General features: G+C 35.3%; 1 long non-coding RNA gene across 1 annotated transcript; it reads right to left on the bottom strand.

Moving 5' to 3' along the window:
- Positions 1 to 12,149: 12,149 nt before the first annotated feature.
- Positions 12,150 to 13,433, bottom strand: LOC127800750 (uncharacterized). Its single transcript, XR_008022840.1, has 3 exons — positions 13,277 to 13,433; positions 12,893 to 12,945; positions 12,150 to 12,301 (listed from the first exon to the last, which is right to left on the bottom strand). It is a non-coding gene; the product is annotated as an uncharacterized LOC127800750 (long non-coding RNA).
- Positions 13,434 to 13,767: the final 334 nt, after the last annotated feature.

The raw sequence follows: 13,767 nt of genomic DNA, 5'->3' as shown, positions 1-13,767 counted from the left end.
CAAAAATACATAAGAGATCTTCTCAAGAGGTTTGATGTTCAAGATTGTAAACCTATGGCTACACCTATGAGTAGTTCTCAAGCCTAGATAAAGATGAATTAGGGAAGGCTGTAGATAACAAGCTTTATAGAAGTATGATTGGCTCTTTGCTTTATTTAACAGCTAGTAGACTTGATATTATGTTTAGTGTGTGCTTATGTGCTAGGTTCCAATCTAATCCCAAAGAATCTCACTTGAAAGCAGTTAAAAGAATCTTGAGATACCTAAAAGGAACTGCAAATCTAGAACTATTTTATGAAAAATCAAATATTTTTTATCTAATAGCATACACTAATGCAGATTATGATAGATGTAAAATAGATAGAAAAAGTACAAGTGGTTCATGTCAATTCTTAGGAAATTGTTTGGTCTATTGGTCAAGTAGAAAGCAAAATACAGTGGCTCTATCATCTACTGAGGCTGAGTATGTAGCAGCTGGAAATTGCTGTGCTCAAATATTGTGGATGAAATACCAAGTAGAAGACTTTGGCATAAGACTTCAAAACATCTCAATAAAATGTGACAATATTAATGCTATAGCTTTAACAAAAAATCCAGTGTTTCATGCAAGAACTAAACATATAGAAGTAAAACATCACTTCATCAGAGACCATGTTCAAAAAAGAGACATAAGTCTTGAATTCATAGATACAAATCATCAAGTAGCTGATATCATTACAAAACCTCTTGATAGAGAAAAGTTTGAATATTTTAGGAGTGAACTGGGATTAATTATAACATGAGTAAGTATGTGGTATTTGATTTCTTTTCTTATTCCTGTTTATATATATATTTGATAAGTCCAAGATTCAAATCTATCAAATAAATATATAATCTATTGACAGAATGCATTTGGGCCAAAATTTATATGTGATGTTTGGGGCACATCTCTGCAAATTAAACAGTTTAATTCTTAAATATAATCGACAGAAGGCTCAACCTAGTCGACTATGTGCTAAGTGTAAAGCAAAAATCAGTTGATAGCTATATTGTATCTGTCGACTATTCCTTTGTTTCTTTTAATAATAGTCGACTATACCTCTCTCATCTGTCGACTATACCCTAGAAATTTAATACAATAGTCGACAAAGCCATATCATCTGTCGACTATCATATCCCGCCTATTTAAAGAACAGGTGACTATCGGTCCTCATTATAAACCCTAACCGTCATTGTGTGGCTGATTTGCTTTCCTTGAAGTATCGAACCCTACTCTTTCAATCCTCTTGCATTCAGGTTGCTTACGATTTTATCCAAACCCGTGCTCTCTCAAAGTGCCGACACTCCAATCATCCGCTATCCCTCGGCTCAATCCCTTCTTCTCGCTCTCTCGGTTCCATCTTCGAACATCACTTCCTATGGCTCAAACGAAGAACTCTGACAAGGGCAAGGGGAAAGGAAAGGAACTGGCTTCTTCAAGTCGTCCTCCATCTCAACCGAGGCCTCAACTTCAACTTTTCAATTCTGAGGGACAACAAGAAAGGTACTCCATACATTTTGAGTCTCAAGAAGTCCTTGAAGGTCGCTATTTGGATTTAACATTTCTAGAAATCATTGGTTTTCCATATATTCAAACGTTTAAGGACTTTGGTTGGTGGGAATTTTTAACAATTCATAGATGCATATATGAAGAAGCAGTTAGGTCTTTTTATTCCAATGTTGACAATACCTATCACAAGAGAAAGTCGGATAAGAAGTTTAAGACCAACATTGGGGATTCTCATATGGAAATCACCTTGATGTTAATCCACGAGCAGTTTAGAATTCCTTTAGATGGAGAGGATTATGCCTCTTGGACTCAAGATTTTGTTCAGGCCAGTAAAGAAGTCATAGGAGATGACTCTCTTACAACTAAAATCTCTGACACATCAAGTATGGACTTGAGCACTAGGATTCTTCATCTTATTTGTTGTCAGATGATCTACCCTAGGAATGGTAGTTTCTTTGTTGTTACGAGACTTGATTTGTGGCTACTCCAATGCATTAAGTCTAAGAGAAGGCCAAATCTGTGTTTACTGATTATCAACTTGATGATAGACTCCTTTTCAACAAAAACTAGGTCACTTCCCTATGGTATGCCAGTCAGTGTTTTACTGGATAGTCTGGTTGGGAACATGGAAAGTGTTAGAAAAGTATATCTCAGCCCCTCTCAACACATAAATGACAAGACACCCATTAGAATTGGCTATGCAAATAAGGATGGTGAATGGGTTAAAGCTGACAAACCTGGAAATCCTAGAAAGAAAAGAAGATCAGAAGGACCATCTTCATCTCATGAAGACATAGTGGTTCAGGGTATGGCAGATCTAAAATTAGATATCTCAAGAGTTGAAGCCAGTTTGCAAGAATTCAGAGAAGAAGTCAGGTCAGATCTACAGAGTCTTCATCAACAGCAAGAAGATCTATCTTCTCAGATGGGGAACCTCATTCGGATGTTATCTTCTCAGTTCCCTCCGCCTGCTGCTTCTCCATCTATTCCATCAGTGGCCTCTCCTTCATCAGCTCAGTCTTCTCCTTCATCCATCTCTCCAGATGTTTAGATGATGCCTTCATCATACATTCCATTTTACTTTTACTTTATGTATGGCAGATTTTCATGTTATTTTTGTTATATGGTCTGTTGAACTAAACTATCACTTTATGAATGAATGTTTCAGTATTGACATTTTACTCTTATTTATGTATGTTTCAATATGACTGAAAGGTTTAGTTGAATTATCTCTATGTGCAGCTTGGTTTAAGGGGGAGCCTCAGTGTGTTTCAAAAAGGGGGAGTATTCATTTTTTTTTAATATTGACAAAAAGGGGGAGATAAAATGAGTGAATTGATTTTCATAATTTTCATATTTGTTTTGTCATCATCAAAAAGGGGGAGATTGATATTTTACTCTTAGTAATAAAATGGTTTTGATAATGACTATATGAAAATCAATCTCTACTATATGAGTTATATGAATGAGAAAATCAATCCCTAAGTTTGAAGCTAGGTACGAAAACCTATAGAAGAAATATCGAGTATGATTGAGTGAGGTCTATTTCAAAATATACTTTTAATAATTTCAACTTGCTTCTAAAAGAATCAAAATGAGGATTTGTTAAGTTTTCAATGTTTTCAAAAGGATAGTCGACTATGTGGTTTAATGCTGTTGACTATGCCTAAATATAGTCGACTATGTTATAAGGATAGTCGACTATGGCTTTTCATCTGTCGACTATTTTTGTTCATAAAATTCAAAATCCTCTTCATATTTTTACATCTGTCGACTATGTCTATGTATCTGTCGACTATGGGATTTTTGTGTTAGAAATAGTCGACTATCATTTTCTGTCTGTCGACTATGCTTAGCTTTATTTGATGAAATAGTCGACTAACCTATTTTCTCTATCGACTATGTGTTTCTTAGAAACTTATAACAGCTAGTTTTTGGTGCATTAAATGCTCGCCCAACCACCCACAATGGTCCAAAATTCAAACTTGCCACCATCAACTATAAATAGGTGGTTGAAGACGCATTGAAGGCTGCTGGAAAATATTGAATATCTTGAACTACCGTGCCTTCACTGTTACATCGAGTTTTTAACTTTTTCTCTCTGTATTTTCATTTAAGAGGCTTTGATATCTTACTGTTCTATTACATTTAAGCCTCGATCATTCATTTAAAGAGAGAGCTTGTAACTAAGAGTTGTACTTTTAGAATCTCTATTTCAATTTCTGTATTTTTCCTAGCAGTGGCTAGAGGGCCCATTAAATTGGGAGGTTGTACACTGCCTAGTCAAGGACTAGAGGACCTATTCGTATTGAGTAGGGGGTTTGATAGTGAAGTTGGTTTTAAAATCCTTAGTGGATAGCTAAGGTAGTGGACTAAGCTTGGAAGGCTGAACCACTATAAATCTATGTCTTCACTGCTCTTCATCTTTTCTCTCTTACGTTTGCATCTTTGCTCTATTGACTTTGTTTATTCATTGATAAGATTTCATTTTTATTCTTCACCATATGAAAGTATCTTTGCTTTTGAAAAGAATTTTTTTTATACCAATTCACCCCTCCTCTTGGTGTGTGCCATATCAGTTCAATTCTATCACATATTTATTGTGAGGTTTTGTCTATGTGATACACTTTGGCATGTGTTGAGTTATGGCTTGCGAGCCTATGAGATTTGATACTGATATTAAATTTATATTCACATTTGCATAATAGTACATGGTGGCATGATACATTTAACTTGGAATTGATCTAGTCTTAAATTATCATACTTGTATACATCAGTCGAGTTCTAGAGTACTCCCTTTGATGTCACCTTATTCTTGGTTCATATGATCATTGTTTATTGTCCTAGAACTTGCTGAGCCTTGTGGCTCACTTAATCTTCTTTGCCATTCCATGTAAAGGGAAAACTATTATTGGGGGCGAGTCCAGTGGGACTAAGGCCTAAGGATAGTGGTGTATGGGGACACGTCCTAACTTGAAGATCTTGTTTAGCATTTTGGTGAGACTTGAGATGAAATTATTCTTATTTTGTTAGTTAACATTAGAGTCTCTTATCTTTTTGTATGTCCATCGAGCCGTAACTCTTTAGATATTGGAAGTGTAGTTGAACTTAAATTTAGTTTTCGCTTTTAGTGAATGAAATGAATTGTCTATTTATTTATGGTTTGTTCTATATCAACTATGTGATGACATCCTTTCGAATATCCTATGCTAGCGAGAATATTCGAGAGTGGGCCCTTACACGTTCATTTATGGCTTGATGCTGGCTAATGTGGTGCATGTTGTGCACGATCATGGTGCTCATGGCTCAAATCCTTTCTTTCCTATGTGTATGGGTGGGGATATTCATTATCATCTGTGGTTCAGACCTTGATATTCTTATTGCCCCTTTTATTTTATATTACTTGCAGGGATTTGTAGCTCACTCGTACTTGCATCATTCCAAGTAGAGGCAAGTCTAAAGAAGATAAGGAGCTTAGCAATGTGGGGTCATGTGTCTAGACGTGTACATAGCTATTTCAGATAAAAAGTTTTGGGGGAGAATTGGCATGGTGCCTATATGTATATGCTTAGCTTTTGAGGGCCTTATATTCCTTTGTATTGTAATGCTATGGATGTATGGCCCATTGTATATGTCAGTACTTAACGTACAGTTTTATATATGTATAACCTTGTTGTTGGTTATGAGATGCATGTGGTGTTTTCTATTATGACTCCATCAGGTACAATTCCTTTCTGACACTTCTCCCTTGGTTCCCTCGATCGGGGTTTCTAAGGGTAGGGTCATCATAACTTTTGAGGCCAAGAGTTGACTTTCCATAACTAGAAGTTGACTATCCAAAAATCAGCTCTAGGCTAGGTTGACTCTGCATATCTAGCTCTCGATTGGGTCGGCTAAAACTGTGAAGAAGTCAACTTTCCATCGCCAAGTTGACTTCCCATTGCTAGAACTCAACTTTCCATTGCAAGAAGTTGACTTCCCTCTGCCAAGAGTCAACTTTCTACTCCTGTTAAAACCAAGTTGCTTCTTGAGTATTTTCCTCTTGATTCCACTTCTTTGGTAAATGTTTTTGGGGGATAAATTTGCATGCATGGCATGAAAGAGAGCTATTGTTGACCCATGTGGAGGCTTATGGTTGGAAAGCATTTCATATGCATGTTTTCTTATATTATGTTGTGTATGTTATTTGTATGACAAGGCTTTGGGTTGATTTAATGGGCCTCAAGGTTCATATGTTATATGTGGGTATAGTCCTTGAGTTGAGCGAATGGGCCCTAAGGATCATATGTTATTTATGGGCATAGGCCTTGGGTTGAGCTAAAAGGCCTCAAGAATCGCTTGATATGTATATATGTATGAGTTTATGTGGTTTCAAAGATTTGCAATCTTATACATTATGCATAAGAGGATGGTGCATGGCATGGGTGCATTTCTTGTGGCTAATGGTTGGGTATTTCATGAGTATATCTATTGTTGCAATCCTTGTTCTTATGCTCTTTCGTTTCATATTATGCTTGTTAGGCCTTGTGGCTCATTCTTGTTTTACACCATTCCAAGTAAAGGCAAGGCTAAGATAGAGGGCGATTCTAGTAGGGCGTGATTCTTTTGGGCTAAATGTGTACAATGCTTTCCTGAACCAAAAGATTTTGGGATGTTAGTTAGTTTGTGCCATGCTAATGGCTGCATTTTTGTCATTAGGTCTTGATGTATATTTTTTGAGAAAGAATGATGTTAATTTTGTTTTGAATGGAAAAATGGTTGTAGTCTCTATTATTTTATGAAATGGAGTGAATGTTCTTAATTGAGTTTTATCCAGTATCCATTCTTTTATTGCATCTTCTCTTGGACTTCCAGGTCATGGGGATTCCGGGAGTAGGGTCGCTGCACCAACCTTGTAATGCAGTTCTAAGTTTTGTATACCATGCCCGAGGAGCTTGCATAAGACAGTACAAAGATTTCTTCAATCGACAAACATGAGAAGGGAAAGTGAGGACTAATAGAGCCTTTAGTTTGAGACATGAACACTGTTTCAGTTAAATCACCATTAAGGAATACATTATTCACATCAACTTGTTAAATATCTCAACCAAACGTGATAACCAAAGAAAATAGAACTCGAAAAGTAGGTGCCTTAACAATTGGGTTGAAAGTTTCAACATAATCAATACTAGGACTTTGAAGAAATCCCTTAGCTACTAATCAAGCTTTGTACTTGAGAACTGACCCGTCAAAATTATATTTAATATGGAACACCTATTTACAACCAATAAGATTCATATAAGAAGAAAAGGGAACAAGATCCCATGTATAATTATTCTGTAAGGCAAAAAATTCTTCTTGTACAGCTTTAACCCATTGAGGATCCAATAGAGCATCATGAACTGAAGTAGGCTTTAGAGTGCTCACTAAAGTATGAGGAGAAGAGGACAAAGGATGTTTGGATTTAGATCGTGTAATCATAGGATGAATATAAGGAACAAAATTAGAAGTAGATTTAGGTAAAGGATTAGATATAGGTTGTTGAGAAGAAGTTAACAACAAAGAAGGGTCAAAAGAAAAAGAAGGTACAATAGACGAAGAAGATAAGGAAGGAATAGAGGACTGTATTGATGTTTAGTCTTTGATATAGTTTTGATGAAGAAAAACCATTTTATTTTGATGATGTTTATTATCTTAATGCTCCAATTTAAATGATGCCTAAGCAAATCTCAAATGTATGTGATCAAAGTATTTTCCACTATAAATGCTTTGTTTATGATTTAGGAGATTGGAAAAATTTTGCATTAAATCTTAAAATATTAGAAAATGAAGTTAAAAGCATTTTTGTAGCATCTGTCGACTAAATGCATTCTCTTTGTCGACTAATAGAATAGATATATTGACTTGGTCGACTAAGCTATAGGCTCTGTTGACCAATAGCATGCTTGTTTCTGACTTGGTCGATTAAGCTATAAGATTGGTCGACTAACAGTGTATATGTTAAGACTTGGTCGACTAACTCTTTAAGTCTGTCGACAGAGGGATAGTCTTGGTCGACTAAGTGCCATACCTATTTTTGTCTTGGTCGACTAAGTGTCCTGTTGTTTTTATGACTTGGTTAACCAACCTATTTTGTCTGTCAACCAAGCTTGTTATTTTTCCTGATTCTATCGACTAACCATTTTTATCTGTCAACTAACTCTTTTCACAGAAAGCACAACGGCTAGTTTTTTCAAATCCCAACGGTCATAAACGGTTAGTTTTCGGCAAGGCTATAGGGAAACCTATAAATACAAATCAAGGAGATCAAGAAGAGATAAATGAATGAAAATGAAATAATTTGAGCTCACATCTTATACACATTTGTATTTATACTAATTGTGCTTCATTTTTCTCTCTTCAAGGCTTTGGTTTTAACTTCTATAAATTCATTCAAGCCTTGTTTGTTTTTCGAGAGATCTTGTAACTAAGAGAGTTATCTCTTATATCATCTCATCATTATTCAATTCTTGTATTTCCTAGCTTGTGTAGCTAGAGGGCCCACTTGGGTTTAAGTAGAAGGTGTAAGTGGATTGTTTGCAAAATCCTTAGTGGGAGATAAGGTAGTGGATTAGGCTTGGTTTAAGCCAAATAGCTATAAATTCTTCGTGTCTTTTATCTTTCTTACTTTACATATTCTTTAAGATTTGCATTTGTTATTTTATATGCTTTACGTTTTAAATCACTAAAACCTTAATTTGAATCAAAAAGTTTTTCAAGTTCAATTAAGTTTTTAAATTACTCAATTCACCCCCCTCTTGGTGTGTGCCATAGCATTTCAAACCTAACATGTACTACTTGAGGGGAAAAAGAAAAGGAATGAAACTGTTAGAAGTAAGAACAAATTGAGATGATTAAGAAGAAGAGGAAAACAAAGTAGGAAAAGGAAAATCATTAGGATTGAAGTGAACATGCCAAGAAACATAAACCCGACCAAATGGATGTAAGCACTTATGACCAGCTTGAACATGACTATATCCAAGAAACACACATTTGGTTGAGTGAAAATCAAGCTTGTGCTTATTATAGGGTTGAAGGTAAGGAAAACAAGCATATCCAAAGGGTTGAAAAAACAAATAATTGGGTTGTTTGTGATGGAGTAATTCAAATGGAAAGGAAAAATTAAGAGGAGAGGCTGGTAACATATTTATGGTGTAGATAGCAGTTTGAAAGGCATATGAGCATGGGCTAATAAAGTAAAACCCATCATAGCAATGTGCCTATGATTTCTTTTAGCAACTCTATTTTGTTTGTGAGTATATATGTGGGCATATTAGATGAGGTTGAATACCATGATCATGAAAATATCATAAAAGGGCTTGAAATTCTCCACCATTATTAGATTGCAAAGCCTTAAGCTTGGATTGATATTGTAATTTAGCAAATTTGTGGAAGGTTGCAAAGGTGGACAATGCATCAGATTTAGGCTTCAATGGATATAGCCATGTGTATCTAGTATCATTGTTGTTAAACTTGCGAGTCAATTCATATGAATTTATGAGTCATGAAGCTTTAAACAAGTCAACTTGCTTATGAACTTGAATTTTTATACAATTGGATTTGACTCACAATTCAATACTATAAACTCGATAAGCTCGATCGTAAACTCGTACTGAGTTTAACTTTGAGCAAGTTACTTACAAGGTTTTCATCAGACATTTGCATGAAAATTAGCAACATAACTAAAAAAACATTCACATATGTAAATACAACAATAGGATAGAAAAAAGGAACATCCAAATTGTGTCCCTTTGAGGTTACTTGGACTTATAATATTGGCAATTTTGAACTAGAAGATGATACTGATTTAGAAGATGCAATTGATGATGATAGTGATGGTGGATGTGGTCGTGAAGATTTAAATATTTTTGCTAATGATTTATTTTAGTTTTTATTTTGTTCTTGTAATGTAGATTTTTAACAACGTGTGTTGATTTTATTTATATTAAGTTATGATTGACTTAAGAAAATTTATATTATTATAAACTAATATTTGAAATTTTGATTATGGATGGATCATGGATGAATGATGAAAAATGGACTTAATTTTTATAATTTTCATATTATTTAGTATTTTTGAAATTAATAGATGAAGTTATTTTAAAAATAGGTACATACATGTATTTCATTCATAAGAAATAAGGTTGTAAATTGTAATAATCATGTTATTAAGTAATATTAATTCATTTTTTATAAAATTATCTCATTCTGAACATTTATTTATATACATTAAAAGGTATTTTTAATTGTTTCTAAAAACTTATGATTTTACAAACTGAGTTTATGATTCGATTTTATGGACTCTCATTCGATCCCACTGTAAAATCTAGAGTTTAACAACCTTGTCTAGTATAAGCATCAACAAAAATGATATAATAATGATAACCATCTGTAGAGACAATAAGAGATGGACCCTATATATCAGAATAAACTAATTCCAATGGTTTCTTTGCTATGATTTTAAAAGTAGAGAAAGGAAGTTAATGCAATTTTCCAACCTTAATCACAGAAAGGAAGAAAAGAACTAGAGCAAGGAATATGAATTTTATTCAATACTGACTGCAAAACAAGGAAATAAAGATGTCCTAATTGTGCATGCTACTGCTGACACATTTTTATTTTGGGCTAAGTTTTCATTTAAGGGTAGTGCATGACAAGATAAGGACATCCTTTTACACTGATTTGACAATGGAGTCAAAGAAGAAACATTTGTAGAAAAGACTTCAGGCTTGATGGAAGAAGATGACATAGGTATAACATGATCAAATGTTGGAGATAGTTGATAGAGACCATCTTTAAGGAGTCCTCGGAGTAGTACCAACCATGTACCCTTGTCCATAATTAAACAAGAATTAGAATGAAATTCAACAATCACATTGTTATCTCTCGTAAGCTATGAAACACTAATGAGATTTTTCTTCATATGAGGGACATGAACTTTTGATAAAGAAACAATAGAAGTAAGATTAGTTTGAATATAAAGTTGACTAAAGCCAACATTGAAAATAGATTGCATTTTACCATTTCCAACTATGACCTTGTCAACACCATGATACAGAGTGTGCAAAGATAGATTATTAAGGATAGATGTTATGCCATTTGTTGCACCAAAGTCAACAAACCATGAAAGATCACCATTATGAGAAGAAGAAGAAGGATGAGGAGGAGGAGGCTGATTTTCTAAAGCTTGAGGAAAGTTACCATAGTGAGCCCCTTAAACAGAACCTATTTCACTCAGAAACACATCATTAGAGTCACTAGGTACAATAATATATGCTCATGGATCAACTTGAGATAGACTACAAGTTCTTCCAAAATTCTAATTAGAAAACTATTAAAAATTTCTATTAAACCTATGGTAACACTTGTCAACAACATGTTTAGGTTTTCCACACAATTGATAGTAAATCCTCCTAGAGTTAGATTTTCCATGTCCTCTACCTCTTGTATTCATAAGACCACCTCATTTGTTAATAAAATTTCCTCGATTATGAATAGGTCCACTTCCATTCTTTAACTAATAAGATGCAACATTTGCATTCATCGGTGATGCAATATCAAAATTTAAGATAGAAGACAACGAAGTGTTTTGATGGCCAATCTTTGTTCATGCATTAACAAAAGGTATTGAACCTTTTCTAGGTTGATTTGATCTATTTGATATGTGATAAGGCTTACAACAGTTTCATAATCCTTGTCTAGACCATTTAGAATGGCTAATAGTAAATCTTTATCACTAAGGGGTTCATTAATAGCTGCTAGAGCATGTCATTGCAGGATCATCACGAGGATACATAGCATGCAACGGAAGCGTTTTTAAATAAAAACTTTCCTCGTATTGATTAGAATCTAGGAAACTTACTTTTCCTTCGGATTACCGGACAGAATGAAGCGATAGGAGGAGGATGGGCGGGAGCTTCTTCTCGTGGTGGAGATGACGGCTGTCCTGCAATCCTTCGGCTCCTTCGCATCAGAACTTGAACGTTCTCTTGATCTTCCAAAAGTATGACTCAAACTCGTGGCCTCTCTTTTGGTGAAGAAGAGTAAAAGAAAAACCCTTAGATGAAAAACAACCAAGGAGAGAATATATATAGGGAGAACCCTAGGGTTAAAACCCTAGTGGGCCAAGTTCATTTAATTAATTTTCTAATTGGGTTAGCCCAATTAATTAATTAAAAAACTAATGAACTATTATTTTATTCTAGCCCAATTAATTATGGACCATTCTGAATAAAATAATTCTCTCTCAATGTAATTCACCCAACAAGCCAAATGTATTAAATAATACATGAGTTATATCGAGCTACCCCGGGGACCAAAAGACAAATTATTCACTGTAACACCCCAAATTTCTTGAGCGTGTTATAACTTAGGATTTCAAGAATATAAAAATTTTTCATATAACAATAGCTGTCATACATCACACAATATCCCAAAAACCCAAATTTACACATTCTCAGCTTAACAAACCCAATAATCGAATAACTCAGATAGGCGTTAAAATCTTGAATGCGAAAGATAGATCGAACCTGATATGGTTCACAACCATAATACTTTATTTATCATAAAATTGTTCAAGACGTTTATAAAATGAATTACATGAACATCATCTCTCGCAAGATATAACTGAACGTCTTAAACATATCCAAAATTACATAGATTCACGCATAAATAAAAATATGCTAAACATGCTACAAGCAGTAATTTAAGCTAATTCTTCAGCTACCTCCTTTCCCTTATAGCCGCTCGTCGAACCTGGAACGTTTGAATATTCCAGGGACATAGTCCAATTAGAAGATGAATCTTCTAGTGAGAAACTCCAAAAACAGTTTATATCGATGCATGATCAGGTATAAAATGTATGAGAAGACAACGAGAACTACTCTGAAGTGCCTCGTGAACACGTCAGCCTTCTCCAACGAGAGCTTTCTCAATGGCGCACGCATAGCTCCTCTCGGGAGGTCCCTAATCATGTCACTTCGGCCCAACTTCATAGAACTCATGCAAGCACCACATCTGTTGTGCCTTAGACTCACGGTCTTCCCCACGAGAGCTTTCTCGATGGCGCACGCACAGCGCCTCTCGGGGGATCTCCGACTTTTGCCCTCGGCCAACAATAAATAGGTACAACAGTATGGCCACACGAATTTTATAAATGCAACAGTTAAAAAGCTAATAGCATATAATTTTCAGAAAAATACATTTCGTATATGCATCATGATTTCACGTAAGAGAATAACAAGCGTTTATGTGTAAGAACTTCACGAAATACGTCTCATGCAATAGAAGTCTCCCATAAGAGAATAAAAATAGGATTTGGAGTATAGGAGTCTCACGGAGTCTCACCTTGTTGAGTTATCTCTTCGACGATATAATTTTACAACAAACGGCCTAGGTTTCTACAGAAAATATGTGTTTTGGTAAATCTAACCTCAAATATGTTTATATAAAGTTTAAGGGTATTAAATTATGGGCATAACTAGAAAATTTCATGTCAAAAGGACCTTTCACGCGCCCTCACGCGCCCCAAGAAGGATGGACACGCGCCCCCACGCGCAGCCATTATTTGGCGCGTGTAACTCACGCGCAGGCACCAGATTCCGAACAGCAACGTGTCGGTTTGGTATTTCGGCCATATCTCCCTCGTTTTAACTCCGATTCGACCCCCGTTTGAACCTACGCAACCCTATCTTCCCCCTCTACAAGATTATAAAAAAAAATTGGACTTACCTCTCCTTTTTGCTGACTGATTTTGGCGAATTCCGGCGAAGACCCGCAACTCCGACGAGGCTCGTTCTCCGCCGCTTCTTCGCCGCTTTCTTCCCGCCTTCTTGCCGAACCTCCTTCTCTCTCTCTAGAGTAAGCTCCTCCTCTTAGAGTGCTTAACTCCTCAAATTTGTTTGGAATGGTTTGAGAGCAACTCAAGGTGCCTATTTATAGAATCCTTCAACCAATGGTGTTATGCCACTTGTCACAATCTTAGCCATGGACTCCAAAGACTCAAAGCCATAATTGAGTGGCTTTTGAAATCCAAAACTAGAGTTAATCCATCTTTTGAAATCCAAGCTAAAACCCTAAACTTCTTTCAAATAACACTTTGGCCCATATTTCAAGTTTTCAACTTTAACATTTCACCACCTAAGCTCATAATTTCATCATTCTTTCGTTTGGATAATTTCTCTAATTAGAATTATACCCTCAAACATCAAATTTATTGAGAA

This window comes from Diospyros lotus, chromosome 4 (assembly GCF_014633365.1).
Source record: "Diospyros lotus cultivar Yz01 chromosome 4, ASM1463336v1, whole genome shotgun sequence".
Lineage (NCBI taxonomy): Eukaryota > Viridiplantae > Streptophyta > Magnoliopsida > Ericales > Ebenaceae > Diospyros > Diospyros lotus.
Note: the sequence above shows the minus strand (reverse complement) of the source record. Positions and strands in the feature narration are given on the sequence as shown.